Genomic DNA, 17,324 nt, shown 5'->3' with positions numbered 1-17,324 from the left:
CACAAGGCAACCAAAGGGAAAGAGCTGCTGCATTCTTCAAACAGGCCGATTGATGATCAACGTAGTAGAAGTGTTTTTCAACCGACAAGTAACTAATCCCCCCACGATACTCAAATGCAGACTGATCTTGGCCCTGTACAGTTGTATTAAACTTCTTTATTCCAATGACACATTGGTTTTGTAACTATACTTCCTAAATACCATGAGTCATCCAAATTGTTCTCTGCATCTGCATGCTGGCCTAGGTGCAAGCAATGAAATGTACCTACAGATTGTGAAAAAAAAATCCGCTTTATGATGATGCAACCAAAGACGTACTTACTGGTATTTCAAAAGCAAAGGAATTCAATAAAACCATTATTAACGCTTTTTAAAGAAAATTGTGGTAAATTATCACCTCAAGCAATGAAAAAGTGAGTGAAGGGAAAGCGAATTTGCAAGATGTGCCCTGTTGGTGCGCTGCAAAAGCAATGCACTTAGAGTTGGAGTCCTGTTGGTTAGAGTGAATGATTCAGAGGGGAGAAGATTTGGAGGAGTTCTGATGCCCATCTAGCTAACCCAGGTACGACGGTGGATCACCTTAAATGCCAGGCCAGATTGGAGTGGTCAAGAATGGGTTCTTCAGCACTGAAATCCAGGTCCAAAACAAATCAATGGAGTGACATGTTCGAGGCCTAGAGCAATTTGCCAACGGCCGGGCCCAGATCCTAGTGTGAGGCTCAGGCAATTTAAATGCCGGCCCAGATAGTCTGCAAGTTTCTCTTTCCACAAAGCTAAGGCTGTGAGACTGCCCCGGCTGCTGTGCTTCATGTCTGCGAACTTTGTGGCAATCTGTCCCGCTAATGTGATGAACTGAATACTGAGGTGCTGGGCCTACTCCGGGAATTTGGATTTCAGGACTCAATTTGGTTCGGAATGCTGAAGTTGATAGCGTCTATTGTTTATATGATTTTTTTTCTCTTTCTTTGTGGGCACTGTGAAGAGGGTGGTCTTATTTTTTCAATTTGGGTTCCTTGTTTTGCAACTGCCTGTAAGCAAACATATCTCAGGGTTGTATAATTTATAAGCATTCTTTGATAATAAATGCACCTTGAAACTTGGAATTACTACAGCCTTTCCAGTTTCTGTGCAGCTTCCTAATGAAGCTTTTGGAAGGGATTCCACAAGAACCAGGTGTATGCATTCACACACCTCACCACCCAAAAGTTTGTAGCCACACTCATGCAATTCCTGACTCCAGATCCCAGGGGTAGCCTGAAACTCCTCACTGAAGTCCACATGGGTGATTTAAGAAATTATTTTCCATTTGGTTGCTGAGCTCTCCTCCCCAGGGTTAGCTTGACACCCGGAGGAGTTTCTGGGTCCATTTATCTCATCAAACAACCTGGCAAGTGACTGGGTGAAGGCGGAGTTAGATGTTAAATTAAAGACAGGACCAAAAGAAAACTTCTGAACTACCTGTGTGAATCTCAGAACAGTAACTGGCTCAGGCCACACTGGGACCTATGGAAAACCTTCCATTCAGTGGATTGGAACTGATCCCGATTGACTGCATAGTCCTGCCTCATGTCCTTGGGGCCAATGATACAATAAATCACTTTGATCTGGATTGCTGCCACATTCAGTGTGAAGAACTCTGGTGGCTGGGCCCCAGCTGTACAAATGCCAGGAGTTAAGGTAACTATTCATTTATGTGTAACTCAAAAACTGTACAATACTCTCACTCCACTTTGTTTCAAAATGAAAAGAAGTTGGTTAAAACTGCAGAGTAGAAAATTTGACTGTTTTCACAATAATGAAATGATTGGTCAGTAATTTATCCAGGAGCGGAGGGACAAAAATGACAAAAGTGGCTCTTAGTGAAAGGGCATGGGAGTCTTTATCAGATCAGCAGGTTACAGCCATTGATTTCATTCTGTTTATTACCGTGGTTCTCGCTGCCTGTGACACATCCACTGACGAAGCTCCTCACTGCTTCTGACACCCAGGCCGACACTTAAAAGTGCCACCCTCTTTCCACGCAGCAGGGGCAAGTGACAGTCACTGCACAGGACAGGGGACAGAAACACCAGACATTCAATAAGAAAGGGCAGAGCACGGCTCCGGGCTGTCAGTGAGGTTGTTGTTACCTTTATTCAGCAATCGCCCAGTTCTTCACTCCCTCCACCCCACACATCATCCTTTAAACCAGCAGCAGCTCTCACCCCTCTGGGGGTCAACTTCATGATTATAATCCAGTCTAGCACTTGGCAATAATTGGGAGATAAATTTTGTCAATAAATAGTTCTGATGTACCGGATTGATGGGTTTACCCTGGAAGCACAGATGTACATCCGCCAGTAGTGTAGCCTCAGCCCATGCAGTGGGTGGCGAGCCCAGGAATTTCCTGTAAACTGTCCTGCACAAGATGCTCCTCAGGGAGCAAACTCCTGAAAATCCCTTGGATGAACTATAGATACTGTAGAACTTGAACAGAGTTGAGTGGGTGGCGGGAGCTGGGGAAGAGAAATGGCTTGTTTTGCTAATGTTTTGTTTGTTGTTGTTGTCTGTGTTGAATATTGTGGGTGTGTTAAATTGGCACTGGAACGTGTGATAAGCTGCCCCAGCACATCCTTCGTTGTTAATGCAAGCAGCACATTTCACTGTTTCTTTTGAAGCACCTGTGATAACCAAATAAATTAATCTGAATCCTGAGGAATGAGGCACTGCACTTTGACACATTAATAATAAGATAGGAGCTGAACTTACTGTGTACGAACAATGGACAGTAGTGTCCAAGGAAGTACTGACGACAGGGAAGATGTAATGGCACAGGTGGTAGGGTGGCTGCTTCACAGCTCCCAGTGATCCTGATCTCTGCCGCTGTCTGAGTGGCATTTCCCCCACACTTTGTCCTCATGATCAACTGCCTTTCCTCCGGCTGCTCATTTCCGCCCACGTCGTGCAGCAAGCTAGCATGTCAATTTCCCCTCCCATGTAGGTAAGAGGTAGACTCTGGGAAAGATAGGAAAGCGGGGAGACAAAATAGAGGGTAAGTGGGTGTTTGGCTTCCCAAGGTTGAACCCTACATTGCTGTTGTGAGAGGTGGAAATGGGTAAGGCCGGTCAGCAGGGCTCTGGAGAAGCTGTACAGTTGATGGAGTGGATTGTAAAAGTGTTGAGACAGGGATGGGTGCACCTCCAGAGGGATTCACAGAGACAGGGAGCAATGCACAAACAGAGGGGATCACAGAGGCAGGGAGGGGCAAATGGCTAGAGGGTTTCACAGAGACAAGGAGAGGAACATGACCAGAGGGGTTCATAGAGATAGGGAGGGGCACAGCCAGAGGGGTTCACGGAGACAGGGTGGGGAACTTGGCCACAGGGATTCACAGAGACAGGGAGGGGGCATAGCCAGAAGGTTTACAGGGACAGGGAAGGGAGGGACAGAGGGGCTGGAGTAGGTCACAGAGTGGGACTGAAACAAATCGACAGATAAATCTTTGAAGGGATTATTTATTAGAAAAGGCGACCTTCGTTGAGTTGGATTATGGAGCTGCAGTCTTGTTCCCAAGGAGAAGCCTCACCCCTCAGTAGATGACCAAATTCAGTGACTCCTGGCCTTGAGAGAGGAAACTTAGGAGCTGCAGTCCGCTCTTGCTGAAGAGGTTGTTCATCACCCTGTGTGCAGTGAGGATCGAAAAGGGAGGACAGAGTCAAGTTCAGTTCCTTCAGCAGGATTTCCTAACCGTGGTGAAATTATTTAAGAGTGGCAGGGTCATCCACTATGGAAAGAGAGCCTTCGACCCAACTGGTCCATCCTGACTGGGTTTGGCCCATATCCCTCTAAACCTTTCTATCAAATTATCTGTCCAAGTACCTTTTAGATGTTGTTGATGTACATGCTTCAGCACTTCTTCTCGCAGCTCCTTCTATTTGTGGACCACCCTTTGGGTGAAAAAAATGCTCCTCTGATTCCTATTTAATCTCTCTCTTCAAAAGTTTAAACCTTTGCTTTCTACTTTTTGATTCCACGACCATAGGGAAAAGACTGTGTGCATTCACTTTATCTATGACCCTCATGATTTTATATACTTCTCTTAAGGTCACCTCTCAGTCCCCTATACTTCAAGGAATAAAGTCCTAACCAATCTCCATAACTTAGTTCCTTGAGTCCCAGCAAGTTCCTCATAATTCACTTCTGCACTCTTTCCATCTTAATGGTTTCTCTCCTGCAGCGAGGTAATCAAAAGTAAACACAATACTCCAAGAGTTGTCAACTGCAACGTGAAATCTCAGATTCTCTACTCTGATGAAGGTCAACATGCCAAACACCTTCTGCACCACCCTGTCTACCTGTGATGTCATGTTCAGGGAACTATGCACCTGTACACCTAGTTTTCACCAGAGTGTCAGAGGGTGAGGGGAGACCTCATAGAGGTTAATAAAATGATAAGAGATCAGATAAGAGATGACTGGCAGAATCTTTTTCCCAGGGTACTAGAGGGCAGAGGTTTAAAGGAGATGTGTAAGGCAAGTTTCTTTCGAACAGGGACTGGCGGGTGCCTGGAATCGTGGAATGCCCTGCTGGTGGGGAGGAGGGGGTGTTGGAAGAAGATATAATAGTGGTGTTTAAGAGGATCTCAGACACATGAATATTCAGAGAGTGGAGGGGTATGGATCACTTGGAAGCAGATGTGATTTAGTTCAGCATCATGTTACACACAGACTTAGAGAGTCATAGAGCAATACAGCACAGATACAGGCTCTTCTGCCCAATGAATACATGCTGACCATGGTGCCCACCCAGCTAGTCCCAATTTCCTGCATTTTTCCCAGACCCTCTAAGTGTTTCTTTAGATACTACTGTACCTGCCTCAACCACTTCCTCTGAAAGCTCATTCCTTATGCTCACAATCCTCTTTGTTGAAAACCTAGGTTCCTTTCTCGCCACATCTTTCCCAAAACAGGGTGACCAAAGCTGTACACAGTACTCCAGGTGTGGCCTCACCGGTGACATACAAATGCAACGTGATGTCATTACACTGGTACTCAGAGCCCTGACTGATGAAGGCCAGTCTGCTAAAAGCCTTTTTCACCACCTTGTCTACCGGTGAGGATGGACAAAGAGCATGATCCCATACAATACGTTTTAAATTCGATGTTCAAGGGGCAACGAGGAGGAAGCAACATAGGAGCGGCAGAGACGAGGGATGGTGAGGAGTGGCAGAGGGGACAGTGAGCAGGGAATGGTATGGGAGGAATGGTGAGGAGCGAGGGGTGAAGCAGAGGGATGGTGGGAGGGAACAGTGTGAGAGAGGGGTGTGGAAGGAGTGGTGAGGAGGGAGCCGTGTGGGAGAGTGGCAGTGAGGAGGGAGTGGTAGGGGAGCGGGATAGTGAAGAGGGAGCCACGTGGGGGAGGGGCGGTTAGGAGGGAGTGGTAGGGGAGATGCTTGGTGAGGAGGGAGCCGTGTGGCAGAGGGGTGGTGAGGGTGGAGGAGTGGGGGAGAGGCACAGGGGAGGAAGCAATGTAAGAGAGGCAAGAGGGGGAGGAGTTTGGAAGGAGTGGTGAGGAGGGAGCCATGTGGGAGAGGGGTGGTGGGGGGTGGGAGGGAGCGGTGTAGGACAGGAATAGTGAAGAGAGAAAGGCGGTGAGGATCAGGCAGAGTGGGAGATGGAAACTCACCAAAGCTTCTGTAGCCGATGACAGGTTTTGACAAGATTGGAGATGTGAGGCAGGGAGATGTCGGTGATCAAGTTGTTTGACAGCTTCAGGCGGCGGATGGCCATTTGGTTCCCAAGTGCGCTGACCAGTTCTGGGACAGAGGCATCTGTGAGTCCATTGGAGGAAAGTCTAGGAGAGAGGATGCGTCAGTTCATGCTGGGGGTAGGGGTTGTTGGGGAGAGAGTTTGTGGTGTGGGGAGGGCTTGTGGATGGGAGAGACGTGTTGGAAAGGAGTGGTGGGGAGAGAGAGGGTAGGAAAGAGGGGGTGGGAAGAAAGGATAAAGAGAGAAGTGGGTGAGTGAGAGAGAAAAAAAGAAAGAAAAGGCAAGAGTTTCTCTCACCCTAGCATACGGAGTCTTGATATGCTGAGACCGGCAGAAAGATCCTTCACCCCCTCGTCCCCCAAACTGTTCCCATCCAGGCTGAGATAGTAGAGTCGGTCCCAAACACTCAGTAGTTTACAGAGGATGGGGACAATGGCACTGGTCAGCCTGTTCCTCGTCAACCTGTGGGAGAGAGGGTCACAATCCAGGCACCACACCACTTGCTATAGGACAAAACACGGGTGGTGACAAGGCAGAGTACTGGAGTGAGCTCGGATGCCTGGCTGAGTGGTGCTGCAACAATAATCACTCACTGAGTGTCGAGTTTTTCAGTTTAGTGTTAGTTTATTTTGAGAGGGAGAACAATGTCACATCCACACAAGCCCCAACATCTCCAAATGACCCTGCAATCTCAGTCTCTGACACTCACACCCTTGAAGAGGGCAAACCCACAGAAAGTCCCTGGTCCACATCGTATACCTGGCTGAGTGCTAAGGATCTGTGCAGACCAACTGGCTGGAATATTTATGGAATCTTCAATCTCTCTTTTCTGTGCTTTATAGGGTCCCTTCTCTTTCAAGAACATATCAATTGTACCACTGCCCAAGGAGATCGTGGTGATCTACCTGAATGATTACCACCCAGTGGTGCTTACAGCAAGCATACTGCAGGGCTTTCAGGTTTGTTATGTTGCAGATCAACACCTGCTTCAATATGGCTATCATTCCCTGGTGCCAGGGTCAAGCATGTCTTATAAAGGACAGTCTTGGAGGAGAGGGTGAGCAGCCAGATGTCGTGGTTCAGGGTGGTACTAATGGCATTGGCTGGAGCAGGGGTGAAGTTCTGTAAAGTGATTTTAGGGAGTAAAGTAGAAAATTTAAAAAAAAAAACAGAGCTTCCAGGGTTGTAATCTCAAGATTATAACTCACACCACATACTGGTGAGGTGAGAAATAGATATACAGTGAAATTCAATATGTGTTTAAGCAGCTAGTGCAAAAAAGAGGGCTTCAGATTTATTGATTCTTGGGCTCCTTCAAGGAGAGCTGGTATCTGTACAAACACCATGGTTTTCATCTGAACTGGAGGGGAACTAACATCATCACCACAACTCAACCAGACAATAGGAAGGTTAAAGGGAGACATGAAATGTTCTTGGCAAGCAGATCAAGAAGAATCCCACATTGTTGTGATCACAGGTTCTTTATCCTGCATTTTCTGATGGAAAGCAGGTGTTTGTAGTTAGTGGAACCTGGGAATGATTGGAACTAAACGAGGGGATTGAGGGATTGAGAAGAATCTTATATTAAGATAAAAAGGCAAAAAAATTATACGATCTGAAGAGAAACAACCTTGTTGTGGTTTGGAGGCTTGTGTGCCTCAATGACTCAGAGAGCTATGTTGGCTGGGCTTTATGCTTTGGTTCTTGGTAGGGTCACCCATGCCAAATAGGTCAAAGGGTAGAGGACAAACTAAGAGTGGTCTACCAGTCCTCCACAGTGGGGGTTCAGCTCAGGACTTACAACCCTGACTAGTAAAATAATATTGTTAAAGAAACAGCAGTGAAGAATCCTTCTACATCTGAGTACTGCTGAGTCTCCACCCAGGGCTTGCATGCCTGAGAGTTGTGAAAACCAAGAGTAAGCTACTGACGCATTGAAGGAAGCCCTGAACACCACCAGAGACAGAGGACCTTTTGTGGTGAACTACATATACCTGTCTGGACACCCCCACCCCCGCCGACTGCTCCTGTGGCTCCTCCCACGGACCCCGGTATAAAGGCGATTGGAGCCTGAGCCCTGGTCTCAGTCGCCAGGATGTAGTGTGGTGGTCAATTGCTGCTTGTTCTTTCTTCCAGCCAATAAAAGCCTTTATCTCACCTCACGTCTCAGAGAGTTATAGATGGTGCATCACCTTCGTTGCTGCCCTAAGTGCCAGTGGTGTAACAGGTAGTATTATTTGCAGAAAAATAAGATAACTGAGGAGACAGTAGGTCTATTCAAGGATAAAGGAGGAAATTTGTGCTTGCAGTCAGGGACATTGGCTGAAGTTCTAAATGTACTACCTTGTACCAGTATTTAACATGAAGAATTTGAAGGATCAAAAAAACATGGCGGTGCATACTAATTTGTTGCAGCATTATAAGATTAAGGAAGTTGTGGTGCTGGGTTTCTGGAAAGTATTAAGGTAGATAAATCCTCAGGGCCCGATTGCATATGAAAGAAGCAAGTGAGGAAATTGCTGGGACATTTGACAAAGATCTTTGTGTCCTCGCTAGCTCCAGGCGAGGGCATGGTGGATTGGAGAGTACTATTGTGCTTTTGTTCAAGAAGGGAAAAAGGAATAATCCAGGTAATTATAGGCCAGTGAGTTTCACATCTGTGGTAAGGAAGTTACTGGAGAGAATACTGAGAGATAAGATTAATATGCATTTGGAAAGGCATAGCCTGTTTAAGACAGTCAGCATGGCAGTGTGGAGGACAGGTCATGCTTTATAAACTTGATTGAGATTTTTGAGGCAACAAAGGTGCTTGATGAAGAAGGTAAGGCAGTGAACATTATCTATATAGACTTTTAGTAAGACATTTAATAAGATCCCTCATGGTAGGTTGATTTAGAACATAAAGGTGCATGGGATCCAAGGTGAATAGCAAGTTTGGATTTGTTTGGAACTGGTTTGCAGAAGGTAAAACAGAGGGGTGGAAGGCTGTTACTTTGGCTAGGGGTTTGTGACCAAGAATCCCAAGAATCAATGCTGGAACCTTTGTTGTTTGTGATCTATATAGACAGACACACACAGACACGCATGTGCACACACACACATAATATAAGTATATATATATGTATATATATATATATATATATATATATATGTATATATATATATATATATATATATATATGTACACACACACACACACACACACACACACACACACACGTTTATATAAATAGGTAGCCTCACTCTCACAAATTTCTACAGGTGTACCGTGGAGAGAACTGTACTGATTGCAACACTATCTAGTATGGAGGGAACAATGCACAGGATCAGAAAAAGCTACAGTAAGTTGTAAACTCAGCCAGCACTAGCATCCCCAACACCAAGGTCACCCTGAAAAGGCGACGCCTCAAAGAGGCAGTGTCCATCATTAAGAACCTCCATCTATCTAAGACAGGCCCTCTTCTTGTTGTTACCATCAAGGAAGAGGTACAGGAACCTGAAGACACACAGATAACATTTCATGAGCAGGTTCTTCCCCTCCGCCATTGTCATGGTCCCTTCTGGCAATCCCCCACCTTGCTATTTACCTCAGGAATTGGGCCTCAATCCCCTCATTTAGTTCCAATCATTCCCAGGTTCCACGAACTGCAAACACCTGCTTTCCATCAGAAAATGCAGGATAAAGACCCTGTGATCACAACAAGGAGCTGCCAGTTCGTTGGTTGACTCCAGTGTGAGTAACCTTACTTCATGGTTCTTAGGACTGCCAGTTCTAAGTCTAGCATTGCTCCTAGATACCTATTCCATGCTCGCCACATCAAGAAAGCCTCCCAACTCTGCCTCTGTGCCCGTGTTCTGCACTTGGGTTCATCCACTGCCTTGCTCAGGTAACAGCCATCAGATTTCTAAATGGACAATGAACCCATAAACTCACTATTTTTGCTCTTTTTTCCATTACATGGGAAGTTAACTTCTTATACAGGTTTCCTCTGCTATCTGAAGGTAGAGTATTCCTGTGAAACTGTTTGTCAGCCAAAATGTTGTAAAGCAAAGAAGCAATTAGCACTAATTTACATGGGAAATTTTTTGAGTGTTCCCAGACCCAAAAAATAACCTACCAAATCAAACCAAATAACACATAAAACCCAAAATAACACTAACTTATAGTAAAAGCAGGAATGATATGATAAATATACAGCCTATATAAAGTAGAAATATTGTATGAACAGTGTAGTTTCACTTATCAAAATCAGGAAGACAGCGAGCCAAAATCGATTTGGAAAAGAAAAAATTAGCATGTACACGCATGTGCACGTATATGCATGCGCACACAACTGCCCACACAAGGGTTCACGGTCATGAGTCTTTCTCGGGATAAACACATATAAAGCGGGTGTCTTTTTTTGTAAAAGCGAAAAACCTCTTTGGTTAGCAAAAACAGGTACTAATGTAGGTTTTTTGTAACAGCGAGCTGTCGTAAAGCGAACGTTCAAAAAACGGGGGCCACCTGTATGTATTATTTATTGTAACCTATAGTTTTTATGATTTTTTTATTGTTATGTATCGCAATGTACTACTGCCACAAAACAAATTTTATGATATATATCCCGATTCTGATACAGTAGGCACATTAATAATATTTAAAACAACAGGTCATAAATTGGAGAGATTTTAAAGATAAAGATTAACCTTACTTGCCACATGTACATCAAAATATACAGTGAAATGCATCACTTACGTCTGAGCATGTGTGGAGTCAGCCCACAACTGTCACTCTGCTTCAGTCATCAACATCGCATGCCCACAATTTAACAATTCTAACCTATGTCTTTGGCATGTGGGTTGAAAACAAAGTGCCTGGAGGAGATCTACACAGTCACGGAGAGAACATACTAACTACTTACAGACAGTGGCAGGAATTGAACCCCCATCACTGGTGATATCAAGAGTTATGCTAATCACTATGCTATCCATGGCTAAGGTTTAGTGGGATATAGGCAAAAGCAAATTGAAGGCAGGTCAGCGGGCATGTTTCAGCGCAGTGGGACTTAATAATTGTTGACAGGTTAATGGCAGGGGCTAAAACGAGGCCACTCAACCATTCTGGAAGGTTCTGTACTTACTGTAACACCTCTATACGACATGAGGGACCAGTGAGGGCTTCACAGAGCTCTTGGACAGCATCATCACCCAAGTAGTTATCATTGAGGCTGAGTCCTCGGAGGGAAAAGATTCCTGATGCCAGATCTGGGACACAGGATGGGGTGAGCTCGTTCTGGGTCAGACTGTAAGGTGTGGTGGTAGAAGAAAGAAAGGGGGAGGGGGAGAGGGAGCAAGGGAGAAAGGAGGACAGAGACACGGGGGAGATGGGGTTGAGAAATGAGAGGAGAGAGTTACTCACTGGTACTGATAAAGTGGCTCAGCCCGAAACATCAATATTTATCCTCCTCATGGATGCTACCTGAGAGCCTCATTTCCCTCCCTCCCCTTTCACCTACCTTCCCACCCATCACTCACTTGTCCCCATCTCAACTTTAAACTCCCTCCCTTCCTCAAACCACACTCATTACTCCTCCCAATCCTCATGCTAACCTCTCCCCACTCCCCCTCCCTAGTTCTCCACATCATTATCAGTCCCCTCTCCCCCACTACCTCCCTAGCTTTCACTCTCCACCTCTCCCAGACACTATCCCACACTCTCCCCTCCTCTCTCCTGAGCTCACAACCCCTCCAATACCCTTCCTAGCTCACATCCTCACAGTACTTCAAAGCCCTCCCCATTCTACTCCAACACCCTCCCCAGCTGTCTCCCCCTACCCTACTCCAATACCCTTCCCAGTTCTCTCCCCCTACCCTACTCCAACACCCTCCCCAGCTCTCTCCCCACCCTACTCTGCCATCCCCAGCTCTCTCCCCCACCCTACTCCAACGCTCTCCCTAGCTCTCTCCCCCACCCTACTCCAACGCCCTCCCCAGCTCTCTCCCCCTACCCTACTCCAACACCCTCCCCAGCTCTCTCCCCACCCTACTCCGGCATCCCCAGCTCTCTCCTCCACTCTACTCCGCCATCCCCAGCTCTCTCCACTCTACTCCGCCCTCCCCAGCTCTGTCGCTTCCTTCCTCTGTCTCCAGATTTCACTCCTCCATGTTCCCTCTCCAGTTTTCTCACTCCGTCTCCCTCTCCTCTAACTCCCTCTCGAGCTCCCCCGTTCTCCTCCACAACCCCTCTGCAGCTCTCCTTCCCATGCCTACGCACCTCTCCCTCCCCTACCTCACCCTCCCCACCTTTCCTCCATCTTCTACCCCATCATCTCTCCCCACTCTCCCCTACATCCTCCTCTTCCCCTCATTCCATCATCCCTCTCGCTCCCTTCTTCAAACCCCTGGAGGTCCACACTTCTCCACCTCTCCATGACTCCCCAGAGATGGGATGATGGGGCAGCACTACTCACTCCAAATGGGTGATTTGACATTCGGGGTCACGAAGGAGAATGGCGAGGAATCGCACTCCCTCATCACCCAGGTTGTTACAGGTGAGGCTGGGGAGACAAAAACAGACAGTTTGATGCCCTCAGTCGGGTGTGGCAGGAACGGAGGGATGGAAGATGGGGAGAAGAGTATAGGGTTGGGAGGAGCGCAGAGGGTGGGGCAGGTGGAGGGATGGGGCGTGGGGAGAAGGGTTTGGAATGGGGAGAGAGAGATGGGAAGGAGAGTGTGGGGTAGAGGTGTGGGAGGGATAAGGGATAGACGGTGGGGGGAAGAGATGGGGTCAGGGGAATGAGAGTAGCTGTGGCGATGTGGCAAAGAGAAAATAGGTGAAAGAAGTCAGGGTAAAACCAGGAGACAGGAAGAGAAGATGGAGGAAGAGAAGACGATGGAAGAGAAAATGAGGGAGGTTTAGGGAAGACAGAGGGTGTTGGGAAAGGTGGGATTGTTGGAAAAGTTGGGGGATGCTAGAAAAGAAGGGTGGGGGTGTTGGAAAAGACTAGAGGGTGATATTGGAAAAGACAGATGTGGGTGTTAGAAAAATGAAGGGTGTTGGGAAAAGACAGGGGGGTGTTAGAAAAGACAGGTGTGGGTGTTGGAAAAGACGGGATTGTTGGAAAAGACAGGATTGTTGGGAAAGATGGAGGTTGTTGGGAAAGGCGGGATTGTTGGAAAAGATGGGAGTGTTGGAAAAGATGGGTGTGGGTGTTAGAAAAATGGAGGGTGTTGGGAAAAGACAGGTGTGGGTGTTGGAAAAGACGGAGGTTGTTGGGAAAGGCGGGATTGTTGGAAAAGATGGGAGTGTTGGAAAAGATGGGTGTGGGTGTTAGAAAAATGGAGGGTGTTGGGAAAAGACAGGTGTGGGTGTTGGAAAAGACGGAGGTTGTTGGGAAAGGTGGGGGGTGTTGGGAAAGGCGGGGTTTTTGGAAAAGTTGGGGGATGCTAGAAGGGTGGGGGTGTTAGAAAAGATGGGATGGTTGGAAAAGACGGAGGGTGTTGGAAAAGATGGAGGGATTTGAGAAGATTGGGGTAGCGTTGGGTTGGGGACAAGATCAAGAAAGGTGTGAAAATATGGTGGGAGGGGGGGAAGAGACCGGTGTAGGGTTGAAGGAAGACCTGAGAGATCGAGAAGTAGGGAAGTCAGGAGCCTTACCTGAGCTTCTTGCAGTGGAGCAGGGTAGGCATCAGCATATGGAGCCCCACAGCACCAAGCCAGCAGCCACTGAAGTCATAGATGTCAGTGCCCCCAGACAGGCCCATGAGATAGGCAAGAGCAGCACAGTCCTGGGCGTCCATCCTAGCCTTTGACAGTTCTCCTGACCGCTCCACCATTCTGCCAGGCAAGCCAGTCACAGCCCGCAGGGCCAGCCGCCGCCGCCGGGACTCGTAGAGGCAGCGAGCGAGCTGCAGCAGACCGCGTTGGTCACCTTCCGTAACCCAGCCTGCCCCGTCCTGGCTCAGGCTATACAGCCATTGCAGGGCACCACGAACCGAGCGACGGGTCAGTGGCCCCAGCAGGGGCGAAAGGAGCTGGGTGGCCACCTTGCGGCTCAGACCGGCAGTGAAATACAGGAAGCCCGCATACCGCCTGTCCCTGACCGTGGCCTCCCGGGTCTCCCTCACTGCCTCCCAAGAGTGGGGGCCCAGGAACTGAGCCAGGGCTGCCAGGAATTCGGCCACAGGGGGCTGCCGGAAGGAGTAGGCGCCATTGCTGGTGGCAGCAGGATGGGCTAGGCCTGGTGGTAGCTCAGCAGGTTGCAGGGCCCATTCAGCTGGTTGAAAGGGCCGTCCGCCATCAGCCAGACAACGCAAGGCTACAACACTAATGCGGCGGAGGAGGCTCTTTAGACCTTGGGCCGGCAGAAGCGGACGGCCCTCCTGGCTCAGAGCCCAGCGCAGGTAACGAGCCAAGAGCTCGGTGGTGGTGGCTGGTATTTCCCCACACTCCTCCTTTCCCTGCCCGTTGGCTCTGGGAGCCAAGCAGCGGGAGGCCAGCCAACAGTAGGCTGGGTTGGAGCAAAGATTCTTCAACAGCGGGCTGGCTAACAAGCGAGCCAGGAGCCACTGCCCGGCCTCGGGTTCTTGCGAGAAGGAGCGCAATAGGTGGGCTTGCCAGGCCTTGGGGCGCAGACCCCGCACTTCAGCCCAGAGCCGAGGCCGAAGCAGGAGGAGGGGCTCCGCGGTGTGGGGCCGGGTGGAGAGCAGCACCTGGCAGCCGGGCAGCAGGCGCCCGCGGGCTAACGAGAGGACCATTTGCCAGGTAGGCATGGCATGTTCAGGTGTGACCTCGGGCTCGGCCTGGGGCCTCTCGGGGGGAAGCGGCGAAGCATCCAGTCTCTCCAGACCATCAAAGACAAAGGCCAGAGCCTGGGGGCAAGAGTAGAGGGTGGTGATCAGGGGGGTGAGGCTAGGGTAGTGTTCCAGCAACATCGCCGTCAGGCTGAGCTCTGGGCCAGGTGCTAAGAGCTCAATGTAGAAGATGAAGTGGAGTTCGGGGTAGACAGAGGGGCTGGAGGCCCACTCAGACACCAGGCGCCGCAGGCAAGCAGTCTTGCCAATCCCTGGAGCTCCAGTCAGCAAAGTCAGATGCCCTTGGCTCCCAGGGTTGGAGAATGGGGGGAAGAGGTGGAGACGGGGGTCAAGGGGGCGCACTCTTATGGTGGCAGAGACCTCCTCCATCCCAGGATTGAAGCTGGGCTCGAGGGACTGGGATATGGCCAGCAAGTCAGGGTAGTCCTCAGGGTGTGGGGTGGGCCATGGGTCATGAGACCCAACGGCCCAGAGCAGCTCGAGCTGGCGCAGGACATCCCTGCGGTGGCGGAGGCTGGCTTGTTGGATCACTGCAGGGGGAGAGAGAGAGAGAGAGAGAGAGAGAGAGAGAGAGAGAGAGAGAGGTTAAAAAAATGAGTGCAAATGGGTTTGTGTGGGAATTGAGTTGGGGCAGAGGGATAGTGCAGGCAGGGACTGGGATAGAGAGAATTAGAGAGCAGGTGGGAGGGGGAGAGAGGATTAGAGGCAATAGATGGTGGGGAGAGGGCTGAGTCAATGGGGGAAGGGATAGGGGATAGAGGATTTACAGTGGGGTAGTGGAAGGGGGACAGAGGGGGTGGGGGAAGAAGAGGAAAGTGGCAGGGGAGAGGGGAGGGAGGATCGGGGAGAGAAAGGTTAGAGACAATGGTAGGGAGGCAGAGTGGGGGGAGAGCAGAGTTAGAAGAGGTGGTGGGGATGAGCAAGTAGGGGTGGAGGAGGTTAGAGGTGATGGGGATGAGAATGAGAATGGGAGCAGATGGAAGAGAGATCGGGGCGGGGAGGTTGAGAGACGGCGAATGGGGAAGATGTGAGATTAAGAGGGAAGTGGAGAGAGGGGACTGGAGGGAGAGGAGGTGGGGGGGGGAGGACTCACCTTCCATGTAGTTTGGGAGTTTCTCACTCAGTGAGTTCCAGATGATGTGAAACAGGAGGCCAGAACCTGAGAAGGGGGGATAGCAGAGCAATGAGACTCAGTATCAAGGATTCCAGCCCCTCCCGCCTATCTGCTACCGACTCACACCCAACCCAGGAAAAGGAAAGAGAGCATTAGGGGATGGATGGTGAAGAGAGGGGGAGGGAGCTGGAACAGAAAGACAGCAAGGTGGGGGTGGGGGGAGAAGAGGCATGAAAGAGGGGCTTCCTTACCTCTCATTTGCACCTCCTGCAGGACATCCTGGAGGGCTGGGTTTCGGACAGAGACCTGTCCCAGGGCCTTCCACAGCTCCCTCACATTGCTCCCACCCGCCTCCATTGCCACCCTCAGCAGCCCCTTGAGCTGGACCCTCTTCTGGCCCATCAGCAGCCGCTTCTTCACAACCTGGTTTGACGTGGGGGGGGGGGGAGGGAGAGGGAAGGAAGGTTGATCAGATCAGAGGGTTAACAACCCCTGGCCCAGACTCTTTATCTTTAACCATGACTCATGGTCTCCACCTCCTCCCTCTGAGCCTGCCCCTTGCCTGCTAATACTAACTTCTATCTAAGATAGCCAGAGATCCCCCAACTCCAGCAAGCCCTCAGCCCACAACCTCACTAACCACCTTCATCCCTGACCTAGTCCCAAGGTCTCAGGCCTCTGACCTTCAGCTCCTCTTTGAAGGCAGGGACTTCGGAGAGGGTGGCAATAAGGTCCTGAGTGCTGGGGGTCATGACCTCCTCCAGGCGACTCTGGTAGAAGATTGTGACCCGGTAGAGCTCAGCGTCTGTCAGGTGTAGCAGCACGTTGGAGATACCTGGGGAGGTGGGCAAGGGTCAGGGGTCATGGTGAGACAGAAGTGGACAAGTTTCAAAAGAAGAAGATAGTCTCAGTGCACATCTGGAGATGTTTGAAGGAAATGGCTGGGATAGATTGTTCATGTTCCACTCACCTCCAACTTCTGACGGTCCCTCCTCTAGTCCCTCGCCTGAGGTCACATGTGGGTATCGGCTCCTCCTCCCTGAAGTACGGACTCTCTTACTCGGAATGCTGCCCATTCCCACCTCTCAGAGTCTGGAATCCAGACCAGAAACCAGATTTAATGTCGGGTAACTCACACTCCTCTCCTTATCTCTGTGACCACCCCTCAACCCCAAACACCAAACAAGAGAAACTCTGCAGATGCTGGGAAGCAATACACACAAAATGCTGGAGGAACTCAGCAGGCCAGGCAGAATCTATGGGAAAGAGTGCACAGTCGACGTTTCGGGCCTAGACCCTTCATCAAGACTGGTCCTGATAACCAACCCTTCTCTTCACTGTTGTTATCTCCTCCGGCCCCTTCATGTCTGCCCACCTCTGTTACCTCCTCTGGCCTTACACCCCTCCCCATCAGTAGTTTCACTCCAGCCTCTGGCCCCCACAATTCTCCCTTTCTTTGTACTGTCTGTTTTTCCTACATCCTTCCCAATGTGCTCTACATCTCCTCCCAGCCTCTGCAACTCCCTTCACAAACTCCTCTTGATCTCCGGAACCCCTTGCACCCCTCCTTTTCTCTTTCACACTAATACATGCACCTGTATCACTGTAGAAATGAACACTAAAAGTAAATATCTGTGACTAATAATTCAACACAAAACTAATTAATT

The sequence above is a fragment of the Hypanus sabinus genome, chromosome 21 (genome assembly GCF_030144855.1).
Source record: "Hypanus sabinus isolate sHypSab1 chromosome 21, sHypSab1.hap1, whole genome shotgun sequence".
NCBI lineage: Eukaryota > Metazoa > Chordata > Chondrichthyes > Myliobatiformes > Dasyatidae > Hypanus > Hypanus sabinus.
This window is presented reverse-complemented; position numbering follows the sequence as displayed.